The following is a 10,929-nucleotide window of genomic DNA, read 5'->3' as shown; positions in this document are numbered from 1 at the left end:
AGCACTTGTCAGTTTGTCGTACTGTGGTGGCTTGTGTGTTGCTGTGATGCTGGAAGCTATGCCACCAGTACTTCAAATACCTGCAGGGTCACCCATGGTGGACAGGTTTCAGTGGAGCTTCCAGACTAAGACAGATTAAGAAGGACCTAGTGATCTACTTCTTAAAAAATTGGCCAGTGAAAACCTTATGAACGGTATCAGAACATTATCTGGTATAGTGCCAGAAGATGAGCCTGTCAGGGTGAAAGGCACTGAAAATACAACTGAGAAGGAGCTGCCTCCTAGAAGTAGAGTTGACTTTAATGACGTGGATGGAATCAAGCTTTTGGGTCCTTCATTTGCTGATGGCATATGACTCAAAATGGGAAGAGACAGCTGCAAACATCCATTAATAATTGGAACATGGAATGTATGAGGTATGAATCTAGAAAAATTGGAAGTCACAAAAATGGAATGCATAGGGTTAGATATCTTATTGTCAAAGGCTGGGTTCTCTAAAGAAGCAAAATCAGTGAACCTATAGAGAGAGAGAGAGATTTATATCAAGGAAATGGCTCACATAGTTGCAGAGAATGGAAAGTCCCAAGTCTGTGGGTCAGGTGTCAGGCTGGAGGCTTCTCCTGACTCACGTAGCTGCATGGGCTGAGGAACCCAATATCAGCAATCAGACCGCAAGCTGCTGGCTCACAGGCTGTAGATGCTGATGGATCCAGTATCAGCAGGGGATGACAGGGTGCTGGGCCAAGTTCCAAGGACCAGACTTCAGATGATGATGAGGTGAATGCAGGATCCAGAGCACAGTAAAAGCCAGCAAGCTTTGCCAGAAAGTCCATATATATTGGATGCAGGCCATACCCCCAGTGAAACTCTCTTTCAACTGATTGGCTGCTCATAGCAGATCTCAGCATGGAGGAAATTACATTATATCAGATCTCATCATAGAGGTGACTACATCATTACATAACTACCAAAAATATCATAACTGCCAAGCCACTGAGAATCATGGCTCAGCCAAGCAGACGCACAACCCAACCATCATAGCCCACCCCTTGTCAACTTGGCACCTGTACACATCTCCTTAAATCATGCATAATCTCTAAATAAAGATAATTATAAAGTCATACTTGTGCCTAACATGATGCAACTAATACAACCAAAAATGCATCAGCCCTGTTTATGTCTTACGTTTTATAAGTGAAGAAAACAAAAATATTTGATGTACATATGTTGTTGTTGTTGTTGTTAGGTGCCGTTGAGTTGGTTCCAACTTATAGTGACCCTATGCACAACAGAATGAAACACTGCCTGGTCCTGCGCCATCCTTACGATCGTTGTTATGCTTGAGCTCATTGTTGCAGCCACTGTGTCAATCCACCTCGTTGAGGGTCTTCCTCTTTTCTGCTGACCCTGTATTCTGCCAAGCATGATGTCCTTCTCCAGGGACTGATCCCTCCTGACAACATGTCCAAAGTATGTAAGACGCAGTCTCGCCATCCTTGCTTCTAAGGAGCATTCTGGTTGTACTTCTTCCAAGACAGATTTGTTCGTTCTTTTGGCAGTCCATGGTATATTCAACATTCTTCGCCAACACCACAATTCAAAGGTGTCAGCTCTTCTTCGGTCTTCCTTATTCATTATCCAGCTTTCACATGCATATGATGTGATTGAAAATGCCATGGCTTGGGTCAGGTGCACCTTAGTCTTCAGGGTGACATCTTTGCTCTTTCAACTTTGAAGAGGTCCTTTGCAGCAGATTTACCCAATGCAATACTTCTTTTGATTTCTTGACTGCTGCTTCCATGGCTGTTGATTGTGGATCCAAGTAAAATGAAATCCTTGCCAACTTCGATCTTTTCTCTGTTTATCATGATGTTGCTCATTGGTCCAGTTGTGAGGATTTTTGTTTTCTTTATGTTGAGGTGTAATCCGTACTGAAGGCTGTGGTCTTTGATCTTCATTAGTAAGTGCTTCAAGTCCTCTTCACTTTCAGGAAGCAAGGTTGTGTCATCTGCATAACGCAGGTTGTTAATGAGTCTTCCTCCAATCTTGATGCCCCTTTCTTCTTCATATAGTCCAGCTTCTCGGCTTATTTGTTCAGCATACAGATTAAATAGGTATGGTGAAAGAATACAACCCTGACACACACCTTTCCTGACTTTAAACCAATCAGTATCCCCTTGTTCTGTCCGAACAACTGCCTCTTGATCTATGTAAAGGTTCCTCATGAGCACAATTAAGTGTACATATACAAGAAAGAAATAATCATAACAATTACAGTCCTGTTTTCTGCAACTGGTCGCATGGTCGTAGCTGGTATTTAGATCTACCTTTTTCTGCTACCCATTTCATATTCCCTTTACCCTCAGCAAGCTCCTCAGCTGGTCGTGGTTCTTTTGGAGTATAGTGTACCTCCTCCTGGGTCCCACTTTATATCTTACCTTTTGGGGCTCATTGGTACTTAAGTCTAGTTATAGGTCTAGAAGCAAAAATGGGTGGTGGGGATGTGTTTTGAGAACATTCAGCAATATCTTGTAAGGCATCTGCCTCTGGCAGTGCCTCAGGCGATGCCCCAGGTGATGACTCACTCACCACCCCAGGCAGAATCTCAGACAAAGGCTCTTCAGACACAGCTGGGTTAATCTCATCAGGTAGGTAGATAGGTAGAGAGATTTATATCAAGGAAATGGCTTACGTGATTGTAGAGGCTAGAAAGTTCCAATTCCATGGGTCATGTGTCAGGCTGGAGGCCTCTCCCGACTCATGTGGCTACAGGTGCTAAAGGATCCAAGATTGGCCAGTCAGACTGTAGGCTGCTAGCTCAAGTTCCAAGAACCAGATTTCAGATGATGATGAGATGAATGCAGGATCTAGAACAGGGCAAAAGCCAGCAAACTTTGCCAGAAAGTCCATATATATTGGATTTAGGCCATACCCCCAAGGAAACTCCCTTTCAACTGATTGGCTGCTCATAGCAGATTTCATCATGAAGGAGATTACATTATATTGGATCTCACCATGGAGGTGATTACATCATTACTTAACTGCCAAACTATATCGTAACTGCCAAACCTCTGAGAATCATGGCCCAGCCATGTAGATGCACAACTCCAACCTGAGCTGAATTGGACTGGTATTGGCCATTTTGAATTGGATAATCATTTGGTCTACTATGCCAGGAATGCCAAAATGAAGAGGAATGGGGATGCAGTGAAAAAGAGGAAGACCCTCAACAAAATGGATTGACACAGTGGCTGCAACAATGGGCAGTAACATAGCAATGATTGTGAGGATGGTGCAGGACCAGACAGTATTTCATTGTGTTGTACATAGAGTTGCTATGAGTCAGAACAGACTCAACAGCAACTAATAAGAACAAGTGATTCTTACATGTGCTCATATTTGGGAACAAAGGTTCTAGAAAGAGGGGGCTGGGTAAGTGGCCTCTAAAAGATGCTGCTACCCTAGTGATTTCTGAATTAGAGGAACCACAAGGGGCTTGTTATTATGGTGAGTCTTTCAGTGCTGGAAGAATGTGTGGTGGAGGAACACTGGAAGGTGGGTATAGGGCTAAGAGGACTGAGGTATGAGTGGACTTAGAGCAGTCTTTGAAAGATAACATGTAGAGCTACTTCCAGATAGTGTAGAAACCACCAAAGAGATAGAAGAAGTGTCTGGTCATGTGACTAGGTTGTTGGTACAGCTGGTCAACCTGTACAAGAGTCAATAGGTCTACCAAGTAGAGAAAGCAGAAAATTGAATAGATGGGAGTTGTTTTAAGCTGGGACATTCATCTCTGCGGCTTAGGCCCCAAAGCACAATCAAATAATTCCTCAGAGCCTTGGGGTCACCAAGCTAACATCCTATTCCTTCCAAGAGTCAGAGAAGCCCATTGTCTGACATCACCATGAACCCTGAGTGCTACAAAGAGAAATTTATTTTCTCACAGTCTAGCAGGTTACAAGTCCAAATTCAGGGCGTCGGTTCCAGGGGAAGGCTTTCTCTCACTGCTGGCTCTGGAGGAAGGTCCTTGTCTTCAATCTTCCCCTGGTCGAGGAGCTTCTCAGGTGCTGGGACCCCATGTCCAAAGGACTTGCTCTGCTCCTGGTGCTGCTTTCTTGGTGGTATGAGGCCCCCAACTCTCTGCTTGCTTCGCTTTTGTTTTATCTCTTGAGAAATAAAAGGTGGTGCAGGCCACACCCCAGGGAAACTCCCTTTGCCTTGGATCAGGGAGGTGACCTGAGTAAGGGTGGTATTACAATCCCACCCTAATCCTTTTTAACATAAAATTACAATCACAGAATGGAGGACAACCACACAATACTGGGAATCATGGCCTAACCAAGTTGGTACACACATTTTTTGGGGAACATAATTCAATCCATGACATGGGTCCACTGCCCAGTAAGAATTTATGGAAACAGCTAACATGTCAGTGGTTCTGCCTTTAAGACTCTATTAATCTTTTATGTATAGCTGCAAAATTTGGCTGCAAGAATGTTCAATTAAGTTTATTTACAATATTAAAAATTAAAAAAGCCTAACTGTCCAATAATAAGGGAAGAAATGGGTTACTAAAAATGACGTTGTAGAAGAGTATTTTATGAAGTGGTAAGAGGTTCATAATACAGTCAATGAAAATGAAAAGCTGGTTATAAAAGATTTAATAACATGAACCATTTTAAAAATGGGATTTTTTTTTTTTCTTTCTCTACAACATGGAGAATAATAGGGCAGAAAAAAAGAATTCAAAGAACAATACTGGGAATCATGGCCTAGCCATGTTGACATGCATTTTAGGGGACACAATTCAATTCATAACAGAGACTATGCAGGAATAAATATATGAATAGAAAAAATATCCAGAAGGATATATATACTCCAATATGTTAACAGTAGGTACATCTGAATGGTCGAATTATGGGGGATTTTTATTTGCTTACTCTAGCTTTTTTTTTCCCCGTGGAATCCTTCAATATTGCAACTTGAGTTTTTTCTTCAGCTGTGTCAGCTTGACAAATGACAAGCATGTTCTTCCTTTTTGTTTTCAAACTCCTACTCCACGGCACCTAACAACAACTTAACAGCGGCTTCTCTTTGAATTCTTTTTTTTTTTTTTTAATTTATATGATTTTATTCATTTCTTTTATTCACACAACATTTTTGAATCTTCACAGAAGGTTTGAGAGAAGGAAGGGGCAGAAAATCATACACTTTCCTTCTCCTCAACTATCTCCTTCAAATGTGTTTGTTTCCTCAGGCCAAGACCCCTACTCACTGTGAAGCCCACACCCCACAAAAAGGAAGGCTGGGCAACTCAGTCTTGATCAGATCAAAGCCATTGGTCCTCCCACCACTTCTCCAACTTGTTTTAACCCTTGACTTTGGGTTTGTTTCTTGGGTTTGACAGAGAACAACCCGCCTTTCCTCTAGTTGCCCCCACCCTCTGGCTCTAGCCTCTTCTCCTGGAGACTGGAGATGACCCCTTCATTACCAGGTCCCAGCCCCAAATCCCTCTCTGGTTTTAGTCTACGAGGCAGGCGCCCCTACTGGGCCTAGATCAGACAGGAACACAGCCATTGCAAGGATTTGGGTGAATTTCCTTCTAATCCTTTCCTATACATTCATTTCTTTCACAGTTATAATTATACACCCACACATATTTGAAAGTCTTGCCTTTTCAATTTAAAGTCACATTGTAAACATTTTACATAGTTTCTGTAAAACCGAATCAGTTGCTGTCAAGTCAGTTCCAACTCATGGTCACTCCATGTGTTGCAGGGTAGAACTATACTCAGTAGGGTTTTCAAGGGTGTGACCTTGTGGATGCAGATCTCCAGGCCTTTCATCCCAGACACCTCTGGCTGGGCTCGAACTACCAATCCTTTGGTTGTTAACTGATTGCATCACCCAGGGACTCCTGTATAGCCTCTGTTAGGAACTGAATCGTGTCCGCTCCCAAAATGCATGTCAACATGGCTAGGCTGTGATTCCCAGTATTGTTCTTTGATTTCTTTTTTTCTGCACTATTATTCTCCATGCTGTAGAGAAAGAAAAAAGACAGGAAGGAGGTGGTTCTAGTACTTGACATTTTTCCTTGGCCCTCAGTAGAAAAGCAAGAACCCTGGCGGGGAGATCCTCTGGTAATCAACACTGATGGAAGGCAGGAGGTTGGGGCCATCCCCATAAGAGGCAGGCTCACAAAGGAGGTAAAGAAAAGATCTTTTCTGTGGCCCATACCTGCCCTCTGGCAATGCACAGGCTGGCAAACAGCAGCCCCTGCTTCCTTAAGAGAAGGTCTGTTTCAAGTCCAGTAAATTCCAAAAAACTGAAACAGCACACTAAATGAAGAAAATATCATATAGGTGTGTGTATAATTCATCTCCTCTTGTCCCTTGCTTCCCAGAAATATTCTTAGCCCTTTGTCCCCTGTAGTTTCCACAAGATTTAAAAAAAACAAAACCAGCTGCCATTGAATTGATCATTAATTGTTGTTAATAATAATATTGACAGCTATTGTTTATTAACTTCCGTAGGCCAGCCTTGTACAAAATGCTTAACACGATCTTTAATCCTCCCGGAATCCTGAGAGGAACGATTTTCATCCCCATTTTACATTTGTGGAAACTCAGCTAGTCAGTAGCACAGCTAGGATTGAAACCCACATCTGTCTGAAGCCAGCTCCTGAACTCTCAACCACTCTACAGTGCCTCTGACTGGCCAGCCACTGACATGATCAAAGCCTTCTTGAGTTTAGTTAGGTCTTAGAGTCTCTAAACTCCAACCTTGTGATTGTAATGGCTCCTGAGTCACTTCTACTGGCTCCAGAATTCTCCTGGCTCTGTGAAGTGTTCCAAAAGTAAAGCCACATATTCTGGTCTCACCAGTCTGACCTGGGAGTTGGGAGTGGTGGTGGCTTTCCAAGGGGAGGGAACTGAGATGGGGCCAGGGCACCCGGGTTACTGATTCTTGCTGCTGCACAGGGTAAGCCCTGGAAGTCCTGCACATTTCCTGTGGACAGGTCGCACTCTGTGGGGAAGCCATCTTCAGGTACTTGCCCAGGTAGGGGTTCTCCTGGGGACCTCGCGCCCCCTCCAGTGTTCAGGCCTAAGGCTCCCAGGTCTAGCCTGTGGTGCTGTCATTCCTGGTCTCACACTTGGCATAGGCCAGCCCCAGGGGGCCTGAGCAGAACCAGGGCCTGCTGCCATCACCCCTACTTCCTCCCTGGCTGGCCACCACTCTCTGGAAATAGGTCATCTTCCTATTTATCCCTCAGTTCACAAAAGACCTGATTCCTCCTGACAGTAAAGGTTTCTTCCCAGGCACCTACTCTTCTGAAAAAGGCTGCACTCAGTGATTTCACAGTGATTTCCCTACTGTGATATTGGTGGCAACTTCTTTCCTGTTAGGGAAGAGGGGGGACAAAAAAGCCTCACAAATTAATCCCTGGTGGGTTGCCTCTCAGTGTCAGCATTTCTGCTCAAGACAGCTTGAGGTTGGGTGGTGATGACTGTTTTGAGGCATTTCTACCAGCATTTGGTCCACCCTTGCCTAGGCAGAGGGTAGGGTTTGGGTTAGTGTTAAGGTTACGTTTAGAGCTAAAGTAAGGTTAGGGTTAAAAAAGAAAAAAAACAAAACAAAAAAACCCGTTTCCATCGAGTAGATTCCCACTCAGGGTAGAACTATCCCATAGGGTTTACAAGGAGTACCTGGTGGTTTCAAACTGCAGAACTTTTGATTAGCAGCCATAGCTCTTAACCACTACGCCACCAGAGTTTCCAAGGATAGGATTAGGTTTAGGATTAGGGCTAGGGTTAGGGTTAAATCTAGGCTTAGGTTTAGGGTTAGAGCTAGAGTTAGGGTTTAAGGTTAGGGTTAAATCGAGCGTTAGGGTGCCTGGGATGACTGGGCCTTTCGCAAAGGCTGACATGTCTGGGGCACTTCTGCGTTTGGACCCCTCAGCTGGGGCAGGAAGCTGACAAATTGCAGCATGAGCACCAAGACAGCAGATGAAATCGGGAAGTGCAACTTACAGCTGTTACAAAGGTCTGTAGGAGGGCTTCAGTGAGGCCCAGGAAAGGGAAGTTATTTGCCTAAAGTTTACACATACATCAGAGATAAAGTCTCAAAGTGAAAAAGAAAGAAATGTATCCAGCTCTATCTCTAGAACATTCCTTGGAGCCAAAATCATGCCAAAGCACATTGCTGTGCTTCACATAATTCATCATATTGGTGAGACTAATGGCAATCAATAGTGTGCAAAGATGTGGAGTCAGCTTCCGTAAAGATTACAGCCTTGCTAACTCTACGGGGCAGTTCAACTCTGTTCTGTAGGGTATTCATATTGTTTTGCTTGTATTCATGAAAACCTGCAAACACCTAAACGCCCATCAATTGTGAACTAGTTATTTAAATTATAGAAGCTCCTTACAATGGGATATTACTTTGATATCCTGTTCTTTTTTAAGTCACTTTATTGAGATATAACTTACATACCATAAAATTCACCCATTTAAACTGTATTTAGTTTAGTGGTTTTTAGTAATATTCACACAGCTGTGCAACCATCACCACGGTCTAATTTTGAGCCACTTTTTAAAAATGAGATAATTCTCTAGGTATTTAAATGGAAATATATTTGTGATGGGCGAAAAGTGCAAAAAAGCATGTTGCAGAGAATATATAACGTTACACCATTTATTTATAAAAGTCAATATATATACACAGATATATAAATATGTCTGTGTTGATATTTACATATTTATTTGTATATATACAGAGTACTATTTTTTTAAACATTAAGAGAACATTAATTTTAGAAACTGAAATAAGGAGTGGAAGCTTCCAAAGATGATAAAGGGGTGTTAGGAGAAACTGCAGCTGAGTAAAAGTGGCTTTTTGTCTAGCCTCCTAGTCTTCCATTAGATGGCGCCATTGTCCAATTTCTGCTGTTTCAAATTGGGCTGGGGAAGGCCAGAGCGAGTGAGAATGGATCAGACCATCAATTATTGCAGCCTATAATGTCTTTTTATTGTCGATTGCTTTCCTTTTGAGTCACTTGAAATAAAAAAATATTTTTTGAAGTCCTTTTAGAAATACCCCGATAGGGAGAAATGAAGTGAAGTACTTATTAAAGGAATGCAGTCATTAGATGAAAAATACCATCAAATGCATGTATAGTCTGGTGCTTGGGAATGAGTTGCTTTCTTTTGGTCCTAAGAACTGGACACTGCAAAATACTCCCTGCTACTTTGGAATTTTCCATAACTCTGAGCAGGTTGGGCTTCCTAGCTTTTCACCATCAAAATCTCCTTCATTATTTTTATTTCATAAATCTCTAATTTGGGAAGACTTTATCCAAAAAGGCATTTACTAAGTTATAATAATTTTTCTATTTTTATGTATTTGTGTGTATTTGATTAACTAAAAGTTTCTAATAGACAAAGGACAACCTGGCTTGGTTGACAGAATTCCAGCCAAAAGCTTCCTAGCCCACTGAACGAGAAAGCTGAGTGCCTGGGGTGCCTCTGGGGACCTACTGGCAGGGGCTAAAGGAGCTTTTTAATACTTGCCTGAACAGGGCAGAGGCATGTGTGCCTGTGGGCATGGCTGGGAAGAGGCCAACCTGACGGAAGAACTGTATCCTGAGTGTTTCTGAACCTGAATTGTAACCTGTTACTTCCCTAATAAACTCCATAATCGTGAGTATTGTCTGTGAGTTCTGTGTGGCCATTGCGATGAGTTATTGAACCCAGCAGAGAAGTAGAGGGTGCTGTGGGAGGGAAGGTTGGTGTCAGAATTGGTAAAGACAGAGGAGAGAGGAGGCCTGTCTGACCTCCGCCTCGTAGGAATCAGTCTTGGGCTGTTGATCTCGATTCTCCTCCTGCCTTGTGAAGTTAGAGGAGGTCAGATGCCTCCCCCATGCTATTTTTACACCCAGCCAGTGAGAGTTGGACAGACTATACATTTTGATAATTTATGGGCAGCAAATTGGGTGTGATTTCAGCACTGGGAGCACCCAGGAAGCAGATGGATGCTCCCAGCAAACTGCCGGGGTGGCCCTGTGGTGTTTCTGACTTGAGGCCTTGCCTTCTTAGGACCCAGGAAGACAAAGCTCTCCTACATTGGTGACTTCTTTGCATTCCTGGGCGGATGGGACGGTTTTTGAAGATGTATTTTGCTAGGAGTTGGTGTAGGGAGGGAGTGGAGAGGGTACACCGAAGGAAAGGCTTTATTTCTTTTTAAGTACCAATATATTATTCTAGGTACTGTGTTAGATTTCTTGACAGGTTTATTAAATATAATTTACATACCATCAAATTTACCCACTATAAGTGTTTATTAGAATTGCAAGATAAAATACAGAACTCCCAGTTAAATTTGAATTTTAGATAAACAGCAAATATGTTTTTAGTATAAGACTGTCCTGTGTAATATTTGGAAACCCTGGTGGCATAGTGGTTAAGTGCTACAGCTCCTAACCAAGAGGTTGGCAGTTCAAATCCTCCAGGCCCTCCTTGGAAACTCTATGGGGCAGTTCTACTCAGCCCTATAGAGCCGCTATGAGTCAGAGTTGACTCGACGGCAGTGGGTTTGGCTTTTTGGGTTTATGCAATATTTGGGAGATACTTACCCTAAAAAAATTTCTTGTTTATGGGACTTTCAGAATTAACTGGATGTCCTGTATTTTCATTTGCTAAATTTGTGAAGCCGATTTTTGGTAAATATATAGAGCTGTGCAACTATCACCATAATCCAGTTTTAGAACATTTCCATCACCCCAAAAGTTCCCCCTTGCCCACTTACATTCACCTCCTCCCACAGTTCCAGGCAACCACTGGTCTGCTTTCTCCTCATAGATTTGGGGATGGCTATACTCTGGGTTGGTGGGTTTTAAACTTGGAAGGCGTACAGCCAGAATGCTGCTTAGAA

The sequence above is a fragment of the Elephas maximus genome, chromosome 19 (assembly GCF_024166365.1).
Source record: "Elephas maximus indicus isolate mEleMax1 chromosome 19, mEleMax1 primary haplotype, whole genome shotgun sequence".
Taxonomy (NCBI): Eukaryota; Metazoa; Chordata; class Mammalia; order Proboscidea; family Elephantidae; genus Elephas; species Elephas maximus.
This window is presented reverse-complemented; position numbering follows the sequence as displayed.